Below are 13,305 nucleotides of genomic sequence, written 5' to 3'. Positions count from 1 at the left end.
GGTTCGAGGGCTATGAGCGGCGGACGAACAGACCTCTGTTACATCAATACCATAAGATGAAGGTTTTTGTCTTTTTTTAACAAATATCTGTTACTTTCTGTGGAATTTATTTTGGTAAATATAGTAAAACATACTTTGAACTACACACAATGATTTCTTATTTGCCTAAGAACACTGATTATATGCTTAATATTAAAGATGAATATACAAAATTAATGTATTTCAAAATGGGGTGTTCCAAAATAGTGTAAAATCAAAGCAAAATAGTTTAGAATGAATTTTACTACATAACTGTGCTAGAAAACAACACTATTAAACACTTAAGAACTTTACAGTCTTTATGAATTTATGAAATTAAGATAAAATATGTTTTGATGTGTCTAATGGAGTTGACCAAATTAAATTATGAAGTGAATGAATGTCAATTTTCATAAAAAAGTCTTTTAATATAAAACATGTTCCCTTTTATATTTTTGTAGCCAAGACCTGTATCTATACACATAGCAATTTTGATTTATGTAGGATTTTAAAAAAAATATTGAAGACAAAATGGTTTTGTCCCTTATCCCAAGAATCAGTGTGCTATATGATCTGTTCATTTGAGTGCCTAATGGATTAAGCTGTAGGATCTGTTAATTTAATTTTAATGTTTAATTTTGCTTAGTATTATACTGCTAAAATAGTAGCTTAATGCAGTCAAGGACCCTTTTTGATGATCTAAAACACATAGTTTGATGCATGGTTTAAGCGCTTTTAGGGTTTGTCGTGTCCAGTCCACTTTTGCTAGTTTGACAGCGGAATAAGTGATCAGACAACAGGTGCATGGCTCTAAGGGATTGTTCTTCTGTTTCTTAATTAATCATGGGTGTGTGTTGTGCATAACATCCATTAAACCAATACGAGTGACATCTGCTATTCTCTTTAAGAACAAAGAGCTCAAAATCAAATGGCACATTGGTATTTCGGTGACGAGTGAGTGCATCTCTGCAGAAGGAATCTTCTTGCACGCGTGACCGTGTATGCAACAGCAGGATTCCACTAAAGCTTGCTCTGCTAAAACATGTGTGTGACAAGCCGATTATACACACGTCTGCACCTAGTATTTGAACTCGTAGGCAACGGCCAATTAAAGTCCTACTCTTAGTTATTTGTCTGGCTTACCCTAATAATATTTCTTGCCACATGTTAGACTTCTTGACAGAGCCTTCTGAAAATAGCAGTGTAGAACTGCACATTTCTCTAGGCCAGGTTCTTCTGACATTAGCATTTTAATGGTATTAATATAGCAATTTGTGACCATGCGCCTGACCACACCTAGTTTTTTCATCGACACGCATGTGAGTGAGCAAGGTTCATTTGACAACTCGTCAACTCGAGCGCCTGGCGGAATAATGATCATTGTGCCGGTGTAAACTAGCAAGGAGAGTTGCATGGCATTTGGCGGAATAATGATCATTGCGCCGGTGTAAACTAGCAAGGAGAGTTGCATGGCGCCTGGCTCCATGATTCACCAGGTGTAAAACAGGGCCTGACCATACGTTTTACACCAGTTTTGTATTGTTTTCTAAATTATTTCTATAGGTATTTGCTTCATATGCCAGGAAATGACAGCAACATGCTCTTTTATACCCTACATCTCTCTTTCACAAAGTATCTTTAATAATAATGCCATGTTTTAACTGGAGGACATTCATCACATACTACCTGCAATTTTTTATTTAACTGTAATATGTTTGTATATAAAATCATACTGCACAAGCAAATCATCCCCAAACTTTTTTTTTTTTTTGACAAAAGTAAGGATTTCTTACTTATAATTAAAATTGTCCTATGGTTGCTGTAGTGCTATGAGACATTATATTAACAATCAAAAAAAAAAAAAAAAAAAATTATATATATATCTGTTTCCCCAGATGGCCAATCTGATACTGGAATTTATAGCAGGTTTTGTGTATTGAAGTTACCAGCTCAGTCCAATGTTATGACTAATTACTTCTCTTGATTGTTTGTAATATATTGTATGTCGTATTGTACCATAAACATGCCATGTAACCAGTGTCCACCACATTCATGCATATATGTGATTCCTACCCTAATAAAGATGTTCTAAAGTACTATTGAACTGTTACAGAAATGTCATAAATGTATGATTGTTTACATTGTTCTTTACATTTTGTTTAAAGTTTTTGCAGTTTCAAGTAAATATTTATTCATTAGTAAGTTTGCAAGTATTTATTATCACAGGCTGTTCTCATGTGTTGTTACTTGTGAAGGGTAAAGCGCTGTGGAAGTACAGACCTTGGATCTTGGAGCATACAGTAGCGCTCCAATCTTTGCTCCAGACAGCTTATGACATGAGGGTCTAATTGTTGGTGGTTTTACACAAGATACAAAGCAGGTATTCATACCTGTTTGTTTGAACCTGTCTCAACTGAACACTCTCCAGATGTCTCAGTGCAGACACACCCAGAGTACTGGCTCTCTCACTTAAGGCACTTGATTGTGTGAGTGATATTGCAGGATAAACACATCTTTCTCTGAGATCATGTTCATATATCCATTTGTTGTAACATCTACAGTAATGCAATTTTCATGACGAGTGCTGAACTGAATTTCTGATCAGAATCTGAGTATCAGCTTTCAGAAGCGTAAAGTACCATAGCCTATATTTAACCTGTTACACCATAACTGATTTTTCTCTTTTTTTCAGTTATGAGGCTCTAAAAGTTTTACTGAATGACATTTGTACATGTTTATACACATTGTTTTTTGGTCTACTAATCTTTTTACTCTGTTTTTCCTTTTAGTCATGTTTGATCCAGATTAAGTATGCAAAATGCATGCAGGTATGAACTATGAAGTTTATGATGATGACTTACCCCTTAATAGGTCAAATAGTTTGCACTTTCCAGGCTATTGGTCGAGCATTCTGGTTGCGCTGTAGACTGCCAGTGACTTTTAAATGTATAAAATAATTGGGCCAGCATGTATAAGAATTTCCATTAATTTATCAGGAGAAATATGTTCATTCACATTTCTTTCAGTGCCACATCTCATTGGTCGCAGTTGTGAGAATACCATTACCATTAAAAAGATAAGGGTTACTAATGATATGTGATTTGGTTATTTTTGTATTTGAGGAATGATGTGATTAAACATTATACCAGCATGTGGTGTTCAAGGGGAAATATTGTGCTCACATGATATGGCAACAGGGAAGTACAGGAGACTTTTGAAAGGTTGTCATGTGGTCAGAATGGTCAGAAACAGCAAGAAAAGAAACAGTCTAGCTCTGTGTTCTATTATTAGTTTTAGAAAAAAGGTTCCCCTGTGGGATAGTTAAGAGTGTTCTGAAAGTATTTATTACTTAAGAATGGTAAGTATGTAGGGGTTAAGAACAAGAAAAAGGAAAGCGCAATACTGCCTACTCTGAAGGTTTGACTGACCGAAGTGTCAGCTCATCAGTACATCAGTCAATGCGTTGAGCAGTGTTGCACTTTTCTTTTTCTCGCTGTTAGTTGTGGGCGATATAGCTGCACCTGTCATATAACTTATCAAGGTGTACAGGCTCCCCTCTATCCAAGCATGTAGTGGTGATATTATGTCCTCTCCGGGGTATTTTGTGCCATAATATGCTAAAGTGAAATACTGTATATGTTATAGGAAAAACAAACAGACAGGGTATCCAGGAGCATTCATTTGTTTTTGGCTAAAGTACATGCTCTGCACAAATCCCCTTAGCAAAAACCAAGTGAACAAATGTGTAGCTGCCATCTTTTAAATGGTATGCCACAAAGCAAGTCTATATTTATTATATCTATCTCTGAGCCTGCACATGGGATAAACACTTGTGAGATGGAAAGGTAGCCTATTGTAACCCTAAAAACTCCAGAGAGGGATACAGGAATTTCAACTGATTTCACTGCACTTGGCGAGAAACACTGGCATTCACTGTGAGCTTTTAGACTCCAGAACTGTTTCCCTGACCACTTTCTTCTATTTGGGTAAAACAGAAAACTAAAAATAACCATACTGCTTACTTTGCCTCTGAAAATATTTAAACTATTTCTCATATCACATTTTATACCAATTATGTCATCCATAGTTACTGAAAGCTTTGTTCTGATGTGGTAAATAGAATGGTTGTTATTTACAAACTTTGATTTCTAACGGCTGACTGAGGTCAAATAAGGTCCTATACGATTAGACTGCCACATCATTGAATTCAGTGACATTCTGCAAATTACAGCAGTCTTGGATCTGTGAGTTGGAGATAATGTGTCTCATATTGTTTCAGAGATATGCTCTGTTTCAGCCAATTCATATCTTGCTTAGGGAGCACATAGGTAAAGGTGTAATTGGACTGTCTGTTCCACTCAAACATCTAAAATCTTTCACCAGAGTTGTGGACTGTGCCTTTAAAAATGTTATCTGTCAGGAGACCATGAAATTGTTGAATGCAGGATGATGATTTGGTGTGTGCTCTAGCCTGATGTCTGCCTGGGCATGAGTAAGGTAAGGTAGCCTACCACGTGCTCCTCCACGGCCTCCTCTCGTGGTTCATTAGAGGCACAACTTTGAGTGTACTTACTCCTGTGTGTGTCTTTCCCATTTGAAGTGTGTACACTACCACCTAGTGGATGCTTGCATCAGAACAGCCACAATTTCTTGGACATGATTTCATGTTTTATTTGCACATTTCCATCACATGTGACCCTGTGTATATTCATGCTTTAGGGTATAATTGATACATTTTCAGAGAAATCAGTCATTATTATTATAGCAGTCATTATTGACCCTGAGAGAGGGTCAATCCTCCCAGGTGCTGTCCATCGGCTGCAATGACCACTGTGTGGCCTCTACCTCTACCGCAAAACGTCTCGCTCTCACACCATTTTCACCATGATTCTGCAGTCCAAGGAGACCAATGGGGAGGTCAACATCTGGTCATCGCAGTTTAAGCTGGTGGACCTGGCTGGGTCAGAGAGACAGAATGACACACATGCTGAGGGCTCCAGCTTAAAGGTGAGTTGGTATCAGTGGGAATACTGTATTGTGGCCGTGTTACCGGTAATAACATTTTGGTTAAGGCCCCATGACTCATGTGTGTTTGGTGTTTGGTACCAGTGTGTTCTTCAAGAAGAGAGCAGCATCAATCAGTCTTTGATGTGCTGGAGTCAGGTGATCATGCGTCTGGGGGATGTGTCCACTGGGAAGACCCGACACATCTGCTACCGTGACTCCAATCTCACCTTCCTGCTGAAGGTGGATTCAAATGTTATCAGAAATGTGGGTGTGCAAGAAAACCGCACAGCTTAGTTCAACACTGAAAATGTAGCATATGAGACAAAATTGTTACACAAGATAGAACTTATTTCTGCCCATAAGAGCAACTCTAGGTTTTTTTTTTGTTTCAGTAGATTATCTGGTAAACCCAAACCCACCTTGTGCCCCAGTTACTCAGACAGCCTATTTCCACCTGAGAAACATTGCCAAAGTGCGGCCCTTTTTAACTCAACAAGATGCAGAAAAAACTAATTCATGCCTTTATCACTAGCAGGTTAGACTACTGCAATGCACTTTTCACTGGTCTTCCCAAAAAACATCTAAAGAAATTGGCACTCATACAGAACTCTGCGGCTAGACTTTTAATTAAAACCAAGAAGAGAGAACACATCACCCCTGTGTTGGCTGAACTGCACTGGCTCCCTATTTCCTATATAATTGATTTTAAGGTTATGTTAATTACTTACAAAGCTCTGAATGGCATAGCACCTTCATATATCTCAGAGCTTTTAATATCTTACCAACCACAAAGGAAACTTAGATCATCCAATTGTAATCTTTTAATCGTACCCAAAGTGCTCCACAAGCAAAGTGGAGAAGCTGCTTTTATCCATTATCCCCCAAATCTATGGAACACCCTGCCTCTGTACATCAAGCAGGCAAGTTCAGTAAATATTTTTTAAAAAGATCTGAAAACATACCTGTATAGGAAAGCTTTTAGCTAACTCATCTTATCCTGTAGACTACTTTTTCAGATTATTCTACATCTGCTGCTATTGGAAGGCGCAGCCAGCCAGAAGCAGATGGTCTCCCCCTATCAAGTCAGGTTCTGCTCAAGGTTTCTTCCTGGAATATGGGAGTTTTTCCTTGCCACAGTTGCCATATGGCGTGCTTGTGGGGGGTAAAGGGTTAAGGCTGCCAGTCTTATGACATGTTATTTTCTATATTTTTGATATGTTGCTGATTGGATCATAAACGGCCACAGCAATGAAGAAAAGTCATTGATAATGACTGACTGACTATTATTGTGTTACATGCTTCAAATGTAAAGCACTTTGAGCTGCATTCTGTGTATGAAAGGTGCTATACAAATAAAGCTTATTATTATTATTATTATTATTATTATTATTATAATTAAAAGTGATGCTGATTGTAAAAAAATCTTGTCCTTTTTTACTGAGAAGGTGGAGGCTATTAGAGCTTCTATTACTCCTGGTTCAAGTTAATTAGAGGACCCCATTCTCAACAATGTCTCATATGAAAGTGTCTTCCAGCCCTCTGTGAAGCGGCGTCATATGGGTTTAGTCAGAGTTTTTTTCTTCCGGATTTTTCAGTAATTTTGTGTCAACGATTCCTGGGACACGGAAAGACCGGAGTGCATGAAACTTGGTGGGCAAGTATCCCCACAAAGATGACACGGAACCATTGTTTTTCATTTTGATCCGCCTAACTGGACCCCCCAAAAGGAAGGTAGGCCGGACACAGTTTTTTTGTGAATATCTAAGAACCGTAGGGTCTAGGAGGATCTTTTTTTTTTTTTTAGTATGTTGGTCTCAAGGGGCCATGTCAACCCATCCCATAACCCCTCATTTGATGTATAGTGCCACCTAGTTAAAAATTAAAAAGCAAAAATGAGGTGTTGTAAGCGCAGGTATCTCTGGCTGACAGGGTCAAAACTGCACAAAATTGGAGGAGTAGGATCATTCTGACATCCTCTGAATGCATGCCAAGTTTCATGGAATTCCGCTCATGGGGTGCCATACAATAAATTAATTTATGTGTAAATTTGAGTGACTACACCAACTGGCCTGTAAATGGCCGGACACAGTTTTCTGTGAATATCTCGAGAACCGTAGGGCCTACGATGACCAATTTTTTTTGTATGTTGGCCTCCAGGGGCCATGTCAACCCATTCCATATCCACTCATTTGATGTATAGCGCCACCTAGTTATAAATGAAACGGCAAAAACGAGGCATTGTAATTGTAGGTCTTTAGCTGACAGGTTTTGTGGAATTCCGTTCATGGGGGGGGGGCATACAATAATACAATAAATGAATATTATGTGTACATTTAGTAACTGTACACTATGCATGCACACACACACACACACACACACACACACACACACACACACACACACACACGCACACACACATAAAAACACAAACATGCAGGCAAGCAGGCACACACACACTTACACACCTGTCCCATACCTCAGTTTCCATCAGTTGCTTCCAGGAAAGCCCAAGTTTATTTTACCCTCAAAAATAGGTAATTGAACACTGTGTTCATAAATTAATAAATCGTAAAATTGATTTTTATTCCTCTGGCTGTTGCAATTGATATCAATGATTAATATGAATGCCCTCAGTAAAAAAGCACAACAAACAGAACGCAAACAGTTACAAACAGTCACGCACTCGGCTTCATAAGATGTCGCGTGACAAGTCAAGTCAAGTCAGTTTTATTTGTATAGCGCATTTAACGTGCACAGTATGCAACCCAAAGCGCTCCACATATAGGCTAAGACATTGTCAGCGTAACAGAAAGGGAGATCGCGGAAACGGCGGCGCAGTGCATCAGGCCAGATTCGAACAGGCGATGCAATTCTTAAAGTGCTATATAGCACAGGGCTGCCTTTTCTATGTGTGCCACGGAGACGCTGATTAATGCAGTGCTCATTATATACATGATTAGAGTCTCGTGACGCCGGCTACTGCGTGTAGGTCAAAGTCCGCTGCTCGGCGACATTCCCCTATTTTGTAAAATTGATTTTTATTCCTCTGGGTGTTGCAATTGATATCAATAATTAATATGATTGCCCTCAGTAAAAAAGCACAACAAACAGAACACAAACAGTTAAAAACAGTCACGCACTCGGCTTCATAAGATGTCACGTGCCAGCGGGACCGCGCTGACCACCGGGCGGCGTGGCGTAAAAGAACGGGAGATCGCCGGTTGGGTGTGAAAAAGACCCGCACCACCCCTCTGCATCCACAAAGTGATGGACTCGTGGAGCGATTTAATCACACCCTCACCACCCAGCTTGCAATTCTAACCAGCACACACCAGTGCGACTGGGACCAGCACCTTCCCCTTGTTCTCTGGTCGTACAGGACAGCCGTCCAGGAGTCAACAGGTTGCACCCCTGCTGCCCTCATGTTTGAGAGGGAGCTACGGACACCTGTGGATTTGGTGTTTGGTGCTCCACCAGAGCCAGAGATCCAGGGAGGCAACAGCATGGAACATCTATGCAGGTAGTGGGACAGGCTGAGAACTGTCCATGAACTTGCTCGTACAGCACAAGGAGAAGCTGCGGCAAAACAAAAATGGGCATATGATACCCGCAGCAACCAGAGAGACTTTGTTGTTGGAGACAAAGTCTGGGTTCACTGTCCCGTTAGGAAGAAGGGACTGTCACCTAAACTCTGCAGTCACTGGCAAGGGCCATGCGAGGTACTTAAAATGGGTGGTGTACAGCAGTGGTTCTTAACTGGTGGGTCGGGACCCAAAAGTGGGTCGCGGAACCTTTCTTTTATTGGGTCGCGGAGCTTGTGGTTAAAAAAAAGGAAGAAATCGCCCATTTCAAATAGACTTAAATTGAGACGAAATGGTGCAGAATCAACAGTGTGCGATATTCACAATTGCTGGAACATGAGTGAAAATGCCTCATAATAAAGTACACCTGTCAAAGACAGACCTGTCAAGTACTTTAAGGTGACATCAGGAGTTAGAGACTTCACAAATGTAATGCCAAACAGCATGTTCCAAACAAATAGGCCTACAGGCACTTCGCCTTTCTTAGCATGTAGCTCACCAAATCTGTTGTCTTGAACGCTATAAAATATATATGGGTCGTGACTTCATGAACAACGGAAATTGTGGGTCCCAAAGCCAGACCAGTTAAGAACCACTGGTGTACAGGGTGCGCATGAATGGTCGTCGACGTCGCATGGTGGTTCTCCACCGTGATCACTTGGCCCCATATCAGCCTTTGGCTGAGCCAGCTGTGACTGCAGGTGAGGACAGAGACTGCAGCGGCCCTACATTCCCCCTGACTCAATCTCAGCCGCCGAGTCCAATGAGGAATGCGTCAAGAGACCCTCTGGCCTCTGCTCCTCTGCCTTCTCAGACCACTGCTGCCTCTCCGCCACGCACACCACTACCAACTGGGCGCCCGCGGCACCAGCAGAGACTTCCATCAGCCCTGCAGGACTTTGTGTGTAGACTTTGGGAGTCGCCCGGGACGGCTGACTCCATAGGTGGGAGCAATGTGATGACTGAGGAAACCTCTGAGCTTCCTGGTTAGAACTCCTTAGCAACGAGTCCATAGCAACCAATTCATGTGTTGAATTTGCCATTACCCAGTGTGCTTTGTTTAATGGTCTCAATGTTTTATTGTTTTATTTCATGTGGATATTAGTTATTAGAGGTGTAACTGTGTTTTTGCAGTGATGCAGGAATTGTGCATTCATGTTCATGCTTGTGTGTTTCCACAATGTTGTTCTGTAGCTGTGCTGAAATGGCCACCCTTTTGGTGGAGTGTGTTGTGTAGGATGACAAGCCAGAATGTAAGTCATGTAGGTTGAGGTTGTTAAAAGCAAACGACTGACTTGTTTTGTGAAACATCATTAAAAGTGAAAATCATCACAATATAAATGCCCTCAGTAAAAAAGCACAACAAACAGAAAGCAAACAATTACAAACAGTCACGCACATCATAAGATTTTGCGTGGCGGCCTGCACTCGCGAACGAGCTGACCACTGGACGGCCTAGCGTAAAACAGGAGAGCGAGAGACACCGGCCGCAACGGCAGCCGAAGCATCAAGCCGGATTTGGACCGGCGATGCTTCTGGCACAATTCTTAATGTGCTCAACACAGCACGGTCTTCTCAATAGTGCCATGCAGGAGCTGCTCAACGTAGTGCTCTGTATTATTAGTCTCGTGACGCTGGCTATTGCATATAGCAAAGTCCGCCGCGCAGAGGCGTCCTCCTTTTTCGTAAAATTAGTGCAGATTAATCGATTCCGTATGACCTTTGACCCCGAGCCGTTCTAATCAGTAAAAATTAGACTGTAAAATGAAGGAGAGAGAAGAAAACGTGCTGCCTGGATCATTGATTGGAACATTTACTTTTAAAAAATGGCCTAATGGTGTTGATAAAAAAAGTGTTGAAAATGAAAGTCCCCTGCAATGTCTGCAGCAAGGAATTGCATATCACCGGAGTCAACTCATCAACTCTAGTCACAATGCAAAGAAATGTTGACATTGAGGGGAGTGTTAATATATTTTCATTGTGTCCCCAAGGTTATATCTGTGGCCTGAAATGCCTTGTATGTGAAAAAAAAACTTTAGCCTACTTTATTTTGAATTTATTTGAATTTGAAGCACTTTGAATTTATTTCCTCAACATAGGTCATATCATAGATTATTATGGCAATTATTTGAACAGTGAAAATAATAATAAAAGAGTTTTTGACCTTTAAAGTCACTAATGCTGATTATTCAAGTATTCATTTGAATACTTTCACAGCAAAAATTATTTATGCGATTAATTTAGATTAATTAATTACAGAGTATGTAATTAATTAGATTATTTTTTTTAATCAATTGACAGCCCTAATGTATATATATATATATATATATATATAATCATATTACATATTACATATTACATATTCTCTACCACAACAGAAGAAACAGATGTTCGCTATACCAGATTCGCTATACCAGAAGGCATGTGAAGCAGGCAGGACTCAGTGTCTTCAGAACACTGTAGACCATCTTCTGAACCTGCAGCAACACCTGTACCTGCGTCAAGTCCATCTAGTGAGACTCGTTCAGCAGCAACTGCTGCCAGCACAGATCAGTGCCTCTTCTATCAGAAGCAGACAAAAGAGCGTTTTCATGAGTCATATTTCAACATGAAACATGAACGTTCAACATGGTAAAAAGAGATATGACGAGGGTAAGGAATTTGAAAAGCAAGAACAATGTTGGCATAGTCAGATATCAGATATTGAGTTTGTCAGCCTAGTTTGCTTCAGCCTGAAAGCTGGAGAATTCCACAACATGACTGACCTTAAGTCAGTCTACTTCAGCATCTTTGAACGTAACAGTGCACAATGTACAGCCAACTACAAAAGCCATCAAGAGCATAATCACGTTCATAATCATAATCGTAGTCATAGCGACGTTACCCAGATCTAGTGTGTTTGTCTGTGTGATGCTGCCATAGACGATTTTTGAATCATGCGCCAGACCACACCTTAGGTTGCTAATTACGACACACATGGGCGCAAGGCTTAATAAAAGTGGAGCGCATGACGAAAAATCATCACATTATTAAGTGTAAGATAAGAATAAGCTTTGCGCCACTTTGCGCCAGGTGCATGATAGATCCCATTAGGTTGTTGGGGAATAGTAATAATCCAGCAGCATCAGTATTAAAATATCAAACAAAGGCTAAGGGTTTAGATGGGACATAGGCCTACATAATTTATCAGAACAGTACGGCATCAAAGAGTTAGAGTTTAGTCCTGCAATAATTGAATGAAGTTACTCGCTGGATGCTTCCAGTTCCAGAAGTAACTTTAAAAGAAAAGAGAGAACACCCAGATGATCAGAGTTTTGCATGGTATGGTGAAAGATATTTGTCTTCTTCATTTTAAGGTTTTGTTAAAATTTACACAGATGGATCAAAAAACCAAAATGGTCATTGTGGTGTAGGAATTTACCTTCCTGAATTTAAAAGAGGTCTGAAGTGGGCTATATACATTTTCAGTGGTTCTTAACTAGTGGGTCGGGACCCAAAAGTGGGTCATGGAACCGCTCTGGGTGGGTCGCGGAGCTTGTGGTTTAAAAAATAAAAAATAAAAAATCGCCCATTTCAAATGTTACCCCTTATCAGATATATTATTGGACCTTTATTTTTATAGACGTATATACTATTTGTATGTCAGTCTTTGCCATGGATATAGACAAGATAGTAGGATATGGATTGACTTAAATTGAGATGAAATGGGACAGAAACCCAGAAACCAGTGTGTGATGTTCACAATTGCTGGCACATAGAAAATACCACATAACAAAAGCACCCCTGTCAAAGACAAACCTGTCGAGCACTTTGAAAGGTGACATCAAATTTCCCTCATAGGATCAAAAGAGTATATATACTTATCAGGAGTTGAAGACTTCACAAATGTAATGCCAAACATCAGAATGTTCCAAACAAGTATGCCTACAGGCACTTCACTTCTTAGCTCACCGTATCTGTTGGCTTGATCGCTAAAAAAATATATGGGTTGGGATTTAATTAATAGGATCATGGAATTGTGGGTCCCACAGCCAGACCAGTTAAGAACTGGATTAAATAATAACCTCTCAGTATATTCAATTGAAATGACTGGTAATAACAGATGCTCAGATTCAGTGGTTGTATTGCAGAGCTTTGAAAGTGGTGTTTCAGTCAGAGATGATCTAGTAGGTTAGACATATGTTAAGTATTCAAAGCCTAGGAATTACAGGTCAGTTCTGTAGGGTTCCAGCATGCATGAAAAGGCAGATGATTTAGCTAAAGGCACTAAAAAATAAATAGAAATTCAGGTTCCAATAGGGAAAGGAGAAGCAAAAGCTAAAATAAATTGAAATAACAACGAAGTGGCAAGAAGAATGGGAAGCAGAACCTAGGTACTATACAACATTCAAAAACAGGTTGGAGGAAAAATAATTAAGAATAAGGAAGAAATACTCAAGATTAAGCATGGGACATAGCCTACAGGATTGAATGCAGCACTGAAGCCGGTAGGAAAAGGAAATGGTTTATGCACAGAATGTCATACACAGGAATATGTGGAATTTTTTTTTAGATGTAGGAGGTACAGAGAGCAGAGGAGTTGGTGACACTCTGAGCTACAGTTCTCGAGGTCAGAGGAGAGGCAGGAAAGTAGAAGAAGTGACTCACCCACGCCACTCACAGCCACAGCGTACAAAAATTGTCCCTTGGAATTACACAG

Source organism: Alosa sapidissima, chromosome 4 (genome assembly GCF_018492685.1).
Source record: "Alosa sapidissima isolate fAloSap1 chromosome 4, fAloSap1.pri, whole genome shotgun sequence".
NCBI classification, from domain to species: Eukaryota; Metazoa; Chordata; class Actinopteri; order Clupeiformes; family Clupeidae; genus Alosa; species Alosa sapidissima.
The sequence above is the reverse complement of the archived record's forward strand: the minus strand, read 5'-3'. Positions refer to the sequence as shown.